We start from the raw sequence: 13083 nt of genomic DNA on the forward strand, positions 1-13083 counted from the left end.
GGGTTGGCTGGGGCCAGAGGGCACCTGGGGAGGGGGGTGTGTGGCCTGGGGGGCAGCTATACGACCCGTGGCCCTAAGTCCACAGTGGACTATCAGCAGCATGCTGCCTTTCCGGCTGCGGCCATGGTGTTCCGTGCCCGTCCGCCCCGACTCCACAGCCCACCTTCTGACCACCACCCGTTACTCCCCCCCAACCCTGGCAGAAGCCCCTCCGGTCAGTGGCATAACTGTCAGAAAACTATGGCGATGTTGGACTCTTTCCGTGGACCCTCTCCCTCAGCAGCCATGACACTGGTTTCATGATTTTTAGCAGCACAAGTGAACTGCGCCATCGGGAACTCGGCCCATCGGAGGCGGAGAATTGTGGAGGTTCCGGAGAATATCGGGTCAGGCCTGCTAACGATATGCAAACGGTGTTTACTGTATGTGCGTTTCAGACCACATTGACACCACTGTCGAGGTGATGGAGAATTACGGTTCAGCGTCAAATCGGCGCCCGCTATGATTTTGGCGTCAGAACCTATCTCCGCCCACTCGTGTTTCCCAATTTCGGCATAAGCCAACAGAAAATCCCATCCCTTGAAATAGGTTTGCAAGATTGTCTAAACCTGGTCACCCATGGTAGCTCTGTGAAAGGAATTAGCTGGAGAAGTCTGATACCTTACTGTCAGATATGTAGCATGGTGGGGCTTCCAGTCTCTCATTTTGACCGTGTCCCTCATTCTGTCGATAGAGCCATGTAAATAACATCAGTGTTAGCATAATCGGGGTGCCTTTCCCAAGTAGACCTTGAAGCCCTGCCACCTGAGGATATGGGTGACTGATCTGGATGAAGGCTAAAAGGCTCCAGATTACCTTCATGTTGTTCATTTATTGATGGACAGCATATCCAAACAGCAAGTGATCGCTCTTGAATTGATTGCTATTTGAATAGGGTATGGCAGATCTCACACTCAGCTCTGTGGAGCAAATTCCCGGTTTCAGCCAGGCATACCAACCAATAACAAAGACAAAGAACAAAGAAAAGTACAGCACTGGAACTGGCCCTTCGGCCCTCCAAGCCCGCGCTGACCATGCTGCCCATCTAAACTAAAATCTTTGACACTTCCGGTGTCCATATCTCTCTATTTACATCCTATTTATGTATTTGTCAAGATGCCCCTTGAACGTCACTATCATCCCTGCTTCCACCACCTCCTCCGGCAGCGAGTCCCAGGAACCCACTACCCTCTGTGTAAAAAACGTACCTCGTACATCTCCTCTAAACCTTGCCCCTCGCACCTTAAACCTATGCCCCCTAGTAATTGACCCCTCTACCCTGGGAAAAAATCTCTGACTATCCAATCTGTCTATGCCCCTCATCATTTTGTAAACCTCTATCAGGTCACCCCTCAACCTCCTTCGTTCAGTGAGAACAAACCAAGTTTATTCAACCTCTCCTCATAGCTAATGCCCGCCATACCAGGCAACACCCTGCTAAATGCCTTCTGCACTCTCTCCAAAGCCTCCACAGCCTTCTGGTAGTGTGGCGAGCAGAATTGAACACTATGCTCCAAGTGTGGCCTAACTAAGGTTCTGTACAGCTGCAACATGACTTGCCAATTTTTATACTCAATGCTCCGGCCAATGAAGGCAAGCATGCCGTATGCCTTCTTGACTACCTTCTCCACCTGTGTTGCCCCTTTCAGTCACCTGTGGACCTGTACACCAAGTTCTCTCTGACTGTCAATACTCTTGAGGGTCCTACCATTTACTGTATATTTCCTACCTGTATTAGACCTTCCAAAATACATTACCTCACATTTGTCCGGATTAAACTCCATCTGCCATCTCGCCAAGTCTTCAAATGATCTAAATGCTGCTGCATCCTCTGACAGTCCACATCGCTATCCGCAATTCCAACCTTTGTGTCGTCTGCAAACTTACTAATCAGACCAGTTACATTTTCCTCCAAATCATTTATATATACTACGAACAGCAAAGGTCCCAGCACTGATCCCTGCGGAACACCACTAGTCACAGCCCTCCAATCAGAAAAGCACCCTTCCATTGCTACTCTCTGCCTTCTATTACCTAGCCAGTTCTGTATCCATCTTGCCAGCTCACCTCTGATCCCGTGTGACTTCACCTTTTGTACCAGTCTGCCATGAGAGACCTTATCAAAGGCCTTCTGCAGTCCATATAGACAATATCCAGAAGACCAAAAGACCATAAGACATAGGAGTGGAAGTAAGGCCATTCGGCCCATCGAGTCCACTCCGCCATTCAATCATGGCTGATGGGCATTTCAACTCCACCTACCAGCATTCTCCCCGTAGCCCTTAATTCCTCGCGACATCAAGAATTTATCTATCTCTGCCTTGAAGCCATTTAGCGTCCTGGCCTCCACTGCACTCCGCGGCAATGAATTCCACAGGCCCACCACTCTCTGGCTGAAGAAATGTCTCCGCATTTCTGTTCTGAATTTACCCCCTCTAATTCTAAGGCTGTGCCCACGGGTCCTCGTCTCCTCGCCTAACGGAAACAGTTTCTTTGCGTCCACCCTTTCTAAGCCATGTATTATCTTGTAAGTTTCTATTAGATCTCCCCTTAACCTTCTAAACTCCAATGAATACAATCCCAGGATCCTCAGCCGTTCCTCATATGTTAGACCCGCCATTCCAGGGATCATCCGTGTGAATCTCCGCTGGACACGCTCCAGTGCCAGTATGTCCTTCCTGAGATGTGGGGCCCAAAACTGGACACAGTACTCCAAATGGGGCCTAACCAGAGCCTTATAAAGGCTCAGTAGCACATCGCTGCTTTTATATTCCAACCCTCTTGAGATAAATGACAACATTGCATTCGCTTTCTTAATCACGGATTCAACCTGCATGTTTACCTTTAGGGAATCCTCGACTAGCACTCCCAGATCCCTTTGTACTTTGGCATTAGGAATTTTCTCATCGTTTAGAAAGTAGTCTATGCTTGGATTCTTTTTTCCAAAGTGCAAGACCTCACATTTTCTCACGTTGAATTGCATCAGCCATTTCCTGCACCACTTTCCCAAACTGTCTAGATCCTTCTGCAGCCTCCCCACTTCCTCAGCACTACCTGCCTGACCACCTAACTTCGTATCATCGGCAAACTTCGCTAGAATGCCCCCAGTCCCTTCATCCAGATCATTAATATATATGGTGAACAGCTGCAGCCCCAACACTGAACCCTGTGGGACATCGCTGGTCACCGGCTGCCATTCCGAAAAAGAACCTTTTATCCCAACTCTCTGCCTTCTGTCAGACAGCTAATCCTCAACCCATGCCAGTAGCTCACCTCGAACACCATGGGCCCTCACCTTACTCAGCAGCCTCCTGTGTGGCACCTTATCAAAGGCCTTTTGGAAATCCAGATAGACCACATCCACTGGGTTTCCCTGGTCTAACCTACTTGTCACCTCCTCAAAGAATTCTAACAGGTTCGTCAGGCACGACCTCCCCTTACTAAATCCATGTTGACTTGTTCTAATCCGACCCTGCTCTTCCAAGAATTTAGAAATCTCATCCTTAACGATCGATTCTAGAATTTTACCAACAACCGAGGTTAGGCTAATTGGCCTATAATTTTCCATCTTTTATCTTGATCCTTTCTTGAACAAGTTCAACTGTTCCACTGTTCAGATCCACTGTTCTACCTGCATCAATCATCTTTGTGACCTCTTCGAAAAACTCTGTCAAGTTAGTGAGACACAACCTCCCCTTCACAAAACCATGGTGCCTCTCACTAATATGTCCATTTGCTTCCAAATGGGATAGATCCTGTCTTGAAGAATTCTCTACAGTAATTTCCCTGCCACTGATGTAAGGTTCACCGGCCTGTAGTTCCCTGGATTATCTCAAGGGGCCTCACGGTAGCATGGTGGTTAGCATCAATGCTTCACAGCTCCAGGGTCCCAGGTTCGATTCCCGGCTGGGTCACTGTCTGTGCGGAGTCTGCACGTCCTCCCCGTGTGTGCGTGGGTTTCCTCCGGGTGCTCCGGTTTCCTCCCACAGTCCAAAGATGTGCGGGTTAGGTGGATTGGCCATGCTAAATTGCCTGTAGTGTAAGGTTAATGGGGGTATTGTTGGGTTACGGGTATACGGGTTACGTGGGTTTAAGTAGGGTGATCATTGCTCGGCACAACATCGAGGGCCGAAGGGCCTGTTCTGTGCTGTACTGTTCTATGTTCTATGTTTGCTACCCTTCTTAATGATTAGATTCTTTCAAACTCAGGATTCTTCCAATCAAATCCTCTGGAACTAGGGGCTGGTTTAGCACAGTGAGATAAACAGCTGGCCTGTAATGCAGAACAATGCCAGCAACGCGGGTTCAATTCCCGTACCTGTCTCCCCGAACAGGCGCCGGAATGCGGCGACTAAGGGCTTTTCACAGTAACTTCATTGAAGCCTACTTGTGACAATAAGCGATTATTATTATTATTAATAAGTTCTGATAGAATCCAGCCTTAATGGAATGGAATTCCAGCATAAGCCAGTTCTATCCCACTCCTCTTACCATTGCAGTTAACTTTCAGTCCACTTCCCCGATAATTACAATTTTTTGTTCTTTTCTGTGAATTTGCACAGAGCAGAACCTGTAGCAGAATTCCATTAACGTAAAAGCTGTGAATTTTGAATGTTGCATGTTTCTTGCTCTCTCGCCGGCCTATGTCTATTTCGTCTCCCAATCCTACAGGGAAATTAGAATTTATGGGTCGCACAGTGGTTAGCACTATTGTTTCACAGCTCAGGGTCCCAGGTTCGATTCCAGGGTTGGATCACTGTCTGTGTGGAGTCTGCATGTTCTCCCCGTGTCTGCGTGGGTTTCCTCCGGGTGCTCCGGTTTCCTCCCACAAGTCTCGAAAGACGTGCTTGTTCGGTGAATTGGACATTCTGACTTCTCCCTCTGTCTACCCGAACAGGCGCCGTAGCATGGCGACTAGGGGCTTTCCACAGTAACTTAATTGGAGTGTTAATGTAAGCATGCTTGTAACAATAACGATTTTTATTATTATTATTTGGTATTTTCTGTCACCTCTGTGCACTGTTTCCCTCTGCATTTTGGCTTGCACAAGTTTCTCTCTCTGGGGTTGAAAATGCACTGCGCACTAATTAATAATGAACATATTCATGTGTTAATTTTTTCAAAAATGCCTGGTGTTTTAATGAAGATGAACAAGCTTATGCTTTCATCAAGACAGCAGCCAAAGGAATCTCATACGAATGCAGTAACGACTTTGTTATGAATAACTCACCATGCGATTCTAACCCCAGGCAAAGATATTTTCTGCCCATAGAGGAGCAAGGAAACAGAGACAGAGACCAAGGGAGAGATCTTTGTTACCCGTCACTCTGAAATTTCTATTTAATTGGTCGCGACATCTGACAATGTTGGCACCATCCCTCACACATCAGCATGTGTGTGTTTGGGGAGTGGGAGGAATGTAACCTGTTAGCATAACATGCCGGGGTGAATTCCTGTGCCATTGTCATGCTCAGTTGCTATAACATCAGTGGAAGAGCTGTGGCAATAATCATTTATGTACCACATCATAATAATCATTTATGTAGCGTTGTGAAAGTCTGGACTCTAGTTGAGCATGGGGAGTTCATTGACCTCCTGAAGCCAATTGCCACCCTCTGTCTCAATTGTCAGCTGATGTATGTGGATTTGGTCACATTACTAATTTGACGGCTAGCTGTCTAGTGCACTATGAGTGAAGTGGTTTCCTAAAAGTTGCAATCACTGGTCTGGAAGCCGGAAAAAATAGCAACTTGCATTACGAAGCACCCTTAACATGACAAAATGTCTCAAGGTGGATTCCAGGAGCCATTTTCAAACAAATTTATCATTGACCAACATTAGGGAATGTTAATGCAAGCGCCCAACAGCTTGAGAAAAGTGAGAGGTTTTAGGGAGGTCTCAAAGGAGGAGACAGGGGTAGAGATGCAGGGAGGTTTAGGGAGGGAATTCTAGAATTTAGGAGGAAGCAGAAAGCCTTGCTGTTAGTGGTGGAGCAAAGAAAATCACAGATGTTCAAAAGGCCAGAATTGGAGGGCTACAGTCCCTGATTTTAGTACAAGTCCGAATGTTGGTAATCTTCTATATGTTTGATATTTTCTGGTTAACCCCCTCGGCGAGGGGAACCATTCTGAGGGTATTACCTTTTCGTCTTGCCAGAGGAAGATTTTGTTATCTGTGTACCCGGGTGGCCCATGACTGGCCATCGCTCCATAGATTGAATTATGCTTGTCTGGTGAGCAGGGTGAGGCCCGACTTGCAGAAGTGGGGTAACCCCGGACAGGATCCAGACTATAAATACTAATACCCCACCCAAGCTTTTTATTTCATTTTCAGTGTCTCCCTCTTTTTCTCCCTTTTAAATCGATTTTTGTTAGGATTAATACATTTGTGAGAGGGAAAGGGCCTTGAGGGTTTTGGGGATCTGTTTTTCGAGGGACAGTTTGCCAGTTTGGAGGAACCATCGCCTAAGTTTCAACATCCAGGGGGGGACTTGTTCCGTTACCTCCAAATGTGTGATTTACTCTGGTGTGGTGAATGTATTATAGTAACCATTCACCACTGTATTACATTGTACCACGCTGTTGTCCATGTGGGCTCCACCTATGGACCATTTACTGTACTACACTGATTGGAACATGTTGGTTCCCTTGTGAGCTCCGCCCCTGGCTCCGCCCCCTTGAGGGGAGGCATAAAGAGCAGCTGCCCTGTAGGTGGCTCTCATTGCAGAGCAGTCTCAGGCAGACACTGTTCTAGTTGATTAAAGCCACTGTTCACTTCTATTTTCTGTCTCGTGTGAATTGATGGCCGCATCATCTGGAAGACTATGGGTGTGATTCTCCGACCACCTTCCGGGTCGGAGAATCACTGGGGGTGGCGGCGTGAATCCCGCTAGCAGCGCCCCCCCGGCGATTCTCCGGCCCGCGATGGGCCGAGCGGCCGCCTGTTTTCGGCCGGTCCCGCTGGCGTAAATCAAACCAGGTCCGTACCGTGGGACCTGGCTCTATGGGCGGCCTGCGGTGTCCTCGGAGGGGCGCGGGGGAATCTGGCCCTGGGGGGGTGCCCCCACGGTGGCCTGGCCCGCGATCGCGGCCCACCAATCTGCGGGCGGGCCTGTGCCGTGGGGGCACTCTTTCCCTCTGTGCCGGCCGCTGTAACTGTCCGCCATGGCTGGCGCAGAGAAGAATCCCTCTGTGCATGCGCTGGGATCACGCCAGAACACGCTGGCGCTCCCGCGAATGCGCCAACTCGTGCCAGCTGGCGGAGGCCGTTCAGTGCCGGTTGGCGGGACGCCAACACCTCCGGCGCCGGCCTAGCCCCTGAAGGTGCGGAGGATCCGCACCTTTGGGGGGGGTCCGACGCCGGAGTGGTTCACGCCACTTCTCGGCCCGCCCCGTCGGTTTGCGGAGAATCCCACCCTACATTTCCCTTGGCTCCGCAACCCTCCTTGTTGAAAAGGACCCTATCACCAGCAGGGGCTGGTGGGGGTGGGGGGTGGCATCGCATTTCCAATATCTCTGGGCAAATCCTGTGAACAGAGGTAGCCCGCTGGGTGAGGTCAGAGTTAAGTGGGAGGGGGAATTGGGAGCCATTTTGTATAGGGATATGTGTGTGAGGCCATTCGCAGGGTGAACTCCATGACCTCCTGTGCATGACTCAATCTAATTCAGCTCAAGGTAGTCCATGGAGCTCACCAAACTAAAGCTAGGATGAGTGGTTTTGTTTCGGAGCTGGAGGATAAGTGGGAGCGGTGTTCTTTGGGGCTGGCTAACCACACCCATATGGTTTTGGTCGTGTCCCGAGGTGGCTAGCTTTTGGGTCTCCTTCTTCAGCACCATGTCAGCGATTCTTAACATTGATCTGGAGCATTGTCCTTCGGTGGCCATTTTCAGGGTATTGGACTCACCAGGGTTGCAGACGGGGGTGAAGGCAGATGTTCTCACCTTTAACTCGCTAATAGCCCAGAGGTGAGTTCTGCTGGGATGGGGACCTTTAGCTCTGCCCAGTGCCTCGTTCTAGTTGGGTGACCTCATGGAATTTTTACATTAGGAGAAGGGCAAGTATACCATCAGGAGGGGTCAGTCGAGGGGCTCCACCTGAGGTCGCAGCCATTCACCTCCTACTTTAAAGAGTTAATCACAATCAGCTGTTGGCGGGGGGTGGTTGGTTCTTATTGTTGGTGAAAATGTCTTTCTATTGTGGATGGGATTCATATGGCTGGTTGTGTTTTTCTAATATTGCATTATGTAACATCCATTTTCCGTGTTGCTACTGTGTTGATTTAATGGATGTGTTGTGCCCGGCGTGGATGTGGGCACACCGGTTACATCGCAGGAGGCCGAAATCGGGACCCGCGCCGGGTGCCAATCGGTTGGCGATCTAACCGGCACGTTCCTATTGGCAGGTTCCGCATCCCACCCAGACGCAGAAAGAAACCAATTGAGACCAATTAAGATCTTCATCTCATTAATGAGATGAAAGCCCCATCTAACGGCCTCCCTGGAACTAATGGGCTCCCCCAGCGAGAGGTCAGACGGGCGCTGTTTAGCACTCCTATTATAAAATGGGAAGCAATGGCTGCTGAGGGGATCTGCGGAGGTGAGTAACCATTGCCATTCCCAGGCATGGAGCCCAGGGGCGTTGGAGCTGCTACCCCAGTGCTCGGGGGTGGGATCCCTCAGTGGGGGGGGAAGGGCCTGCCCGGAACGTTGGGTGCCACAAGTCAGGAGTCGTCCCTGGGCTGGGGTGTGAGGGGGGGGGGAGAGTTGAGGGGCCTACAAGTCATCCACCAATATTGTGCATACCCATAACTGGGGCAACGACAGCCGCTGCCTGCCTGCCCTGCTAAACACTTCCAGGAGAGAGCCCCGTTCGTTGTTATATTCTGACATCCACTTCAATTCCCTTTGGCTGTGACCAGCCTCTGGTTGCACAGCTGAAGGCTATTGCTAATAAGGAATTGGCATTGTTAGCTGTGAGAGCACTTCACATCTCTGAAGTGGTGCTGTAGAGTGTGCTTGCTGATTTCTCCTGCTGTTGGCTGCAAATGCCTGAAGGCCATGAGTTTTTTTGCTGCTACCTTTTCTGCTTCTGTGGCCTGGATAAAGGAAAAGGGAGGATGAAGATGATCTACTGCCAGTGCTGGAGAGGGTGAAGGGTTGCTCTTTCACTTTTCTGGTGTACTCTGCATCAGTGTGACTTACTGGTGCGAATTTCCCAACTGAGAGTCTTTTGCTGAGAGCTGCAGGAAGGGGAGAGAGAGGCGGTTTGGTCCAAATGTAGCCGCAGCTGCCGGGAGGCTGTGTGTTTTTTTTGCTGCTGCCTCTTTTGCTTCTGTGGCCTGGAGCAAGGAAAGGGAGGAAGTCAGATGACCTACCACCAATGCTGGAGAAGTGGAAGGGGTGGCGGACCGATTCAACTGAGCAACTTGTTGAAGGTGTTGAAGAAATGCTTTTGCAGATTGCTGTTAACTATATCGTACTGTTGACTGTTCAATGTTTACTGTCTGGATGCCGGGCGTTTGTTTGCTGCTGCCTCTTTTGCTTCTATGGCCTGGATCAAGGAAAGGGAGGAAGTAAGATGACCGATTCCAGTGCTGGAGAATGGTAAGGGTGGTGGGCCAATTTGGCTGAGCAATTTGATGAAATTGTTGAAGAAATGCTTTTGCAGATTGCTGGTGATTTTATTGAACTGTTGACGGTTTAATGTTTAATGTGTATTTGGTTTCCTTTGTATAAATGCACTGTGTTTGTACCGGTATTCTGAAACAAAATGGTGCTTGTATGCGTATGGCACGGTGCCTTTCCCTTGTCGGTTACTGGTTAATATGATACATGGACTGTCAAATGGTTTGTTTTTATCTTTTTGTATAAAGGTATTGTCAACCGTTTAATAAACTAAAATATTCTCAAGTGCATTCTCGTGGATCCATGTGCCACGTCTCAGACGGGTGTTATTGCTCAGCAATCAAATCAAACTGTGAGGCCTGGACACTTTACCTAAACTCTGGAGGCATCAGCACCATAGAGGCAGCAGCCAATAAACAAACACTCCATAGCTGGGCTTCAGCATTGGGGATAACCCACAACTAGAGGGTGAGTGCACAGATCAGGGAGGGTGCCTGAGTATGGTCTCCCTAATGGTTCTGGCAGGAGTCTAGCGTCTGGGGTCTCGTGGCTCCTGCTGTGTCTGAGGGTGAGTGTGCAGAGCAGGGTGGGGTCCTCCAGTGCAACTGTCTCGGTGGATGGCACTCTGAGAAAAGGCTGAACATGTAAGGGTGAGGATGGCCCAGGGGTTATGAGGATTTTTGGGGCGTAAGCCCCAACTGATTGTTAATCTCTCTCCTTCTCCAGTTCCTTACAGCAATCCTTACCTGGGTGGTGTTGTTGACACTGCAGTGGCAGCCCCCTCAGTGATGCTGGCAGGCCAGCCGACCAGACACCAGAGAAGGCAACAGCATCGACGTAGGCTGGAGGCAGCACCCATGTACAGGGGGCCGCTGCACACCCTGCAGACCCATCCATCCATCAGGCCGAGGAGGAACGCAGAGAGGAATTCCAGTGGTGAACCAAGATGCAGAGGCATCGCTGGTCATGCGAAGAGATGATGGACAGCATGTACCGCAGGAGACTCTGTCACAACAAGGAGATGGTGCGGCACCTCTGCCATGTCTTCGTGGACTTAGCACCCCATGGAGGACACCTGCCCTCGATGGCCGTGAAGGTGACCATAGCTCTGAACCCTGAAGCAAGGGGTCATTCCAGGGCTCAAGAGGGGACTTGCGAGACATTTCAGAAATCACGGTCCACAAGTGCATGCCCAGGCAGCTGAATATATTAACTTTGAGCTGGAACAACCCCATCAAGATGTCCAGGCAGCGGGATTCTCCGCCATTACCAGAATGCCCCAGGTCCAGGGGTAATAGATGACATGCCTGTCAGCTCATGCGCACCGGGAAGGGTGAACATACATGCATGATTTAGAGGTGGTGGTCGCACACAAGTTGAATAGTCAGGGAGTGCACTTCTTAAACAGAAAGGGGCTCCACTCCCTGACTGTTCAACTTGTGTGCGACCACCACCTCTGAATCATGCATGTATGTACACCCTTCCCAGGGAGCATGCATGACAGCTGCATCCTGGGACACTTGGAGATCCCCAGCATCTTCAAAGACACCGCAGGATGGCGGGTTGGTTCTTGGGGAGACAAAGGGTACCCGCTGAGGTCCTGGCTGATGGTGCGAGTGCGGAGGCTGAAGACTGAGGCGGAGGCCTGATATAGCGAGGCCCATGTTGCCACCCGTGCTGTCATTGAGCGATGTATCAGACTGCTCAAAATGCTATTCCGATGCCTTCTCCATTGGTGAACTGCAGTACACTTCCCAGAGGGACTCCCATTTTGTGGTGGTCTGCTGTGCCCTCCACAACCTGGCACAGCAGTAGAGTGACATGCTGGACGAGGAGAAGAAGGGATATGCGGACTCATCTGAGGAAGAAGCGGTCAGGCCGGACCAGGAGGGGCTGAAGGATGAGCAAGGAGCAAGGAGAGGACCCGCCGGAACAGCCGGAGGATGGAGGACAAGCGCCAGCAAGGGTCCGGTATGCCCGGAGGACCAGGGAGGCTCTCATCCTCGTCCGTTTCTCATAGGACGTGACCTTTCCGTGAACTCACCCACCAATCATCCCCTCCCCATTTCTCCCCTTTCCCCCACCACCCCACTCCCAACCCTCCTATCCCCGCACTCCCTGACTACCCTGTTCCACCCACTCAGGGTCTGTGTAACATCACTCCAGGGTGATGGGTCTGTGTCGGTTCTGTCAGTGGGTCAATGTACAAATCAGGAGAGTGATGATAACTCGCTGTGAGGTAAGCTTCAGTTTATACCGGTCTGATTCCTGTCTTTCTGCCAACAGGGCACTCATACTCACCACCTGCACGGCATCTGCATCGGGGGCTATTTCTGTCTGGGCACTGTGCCCGGGGGTGAGGGGGGGGGGGGGGGGGTGGGCAGGGGATGGAGGGAGCGGAGGGAAGTTGGGGGTGGGGGTGCGGGCAGGACTCCTGTGAATAATAACATGTCAGAGACTTCACATGTATCAGGTGTAACATGTTTTAATCATGATCATTCGGAATCCCCATTCTCCCTAGCTAAAGATGGTGTCCCATGACTTCCCCCCAATGTCTCCCAGTGCCCGCATATTGATCCACAATCTTCTCCTTCTTCCATGCTCTACTGCTACGTCTGGGTGTGTGGAGCAGGCAGCCTGCTGCTTTCCGTGCCCTGTGGCCTTTGATGCCCTGGGTGGGCATCCTCTGGGGAGGCCTGGAGCCAGAGGGTCTTGGTCGACTTACTGGTGTTACTGGCATTGTCGTGTCACCCTATTCGGCCTATTATTCTTGAGATACGCTGGTGTCGGGGGGGGGGTGGTTTAAGGTAAGGAGGATATTGCCGTTGTCTCTCTGGTGTCAGGCCAAGTGTCGGCCTCCAGCGGTCCCACCTCCATGGGACAAAGAGGCACCTGGAGTTAACTCCAGAGGCCTCTGCTTCATCCGGCTCTGTTGGTCCTGGAACTCCCTGTTGTCTGCACCATAGTGCTCCTCAGTGACTGGACCATGCTCAGGGGACACTCCCTGAAGTGCCTCGGCAATGGAAACGACTCCAGATGGCCCGGCCTCATCAGATGGAGATCCTGCGAGACAATGGGCATGTGTTTAGTGAGAGGGAAGGATCATTTTGGTCTGTCATGAACAACTCACTTGAGGCAGGTCACCTGGGTGAAGGGGCAGTGGATCCTCATCTCTGTGACGCAGGCCAACCTCGATGTCGGTGACCACTCTCGCCTTAGTTAACCCAGCAGTCTCCAGGACTCGTTCCTCATAGGGGGTAAGGACTCTGATTTGCAGAGCCCCTTTGCCCATCTGGGTCATTTCCCACTTGGTATGGGCCAACATCTCCTATGGGAGCAGATAGAGAGAGTATTCTGAGCCGCAAGCTTGATGCATTGTGGGGAGGGGGTCTATGGAAGGTGGCATGTGTGGGCACAACTC

Source organism: Scyliorhinus canicula, chromosome 4, assembly GCF_902713615.1.
Source record: "Scyliorhinus canicula chromosome 4, sScyCan1.1, whole genome shotgun sequence".
Lineage (NCBI taxonomy): Eukaryota > Metazoa > Chordata > Chondrichthyes > Carcharhiniformes > Scyliorhinidae > Scyliorhinus > Scyliorhinus canicula.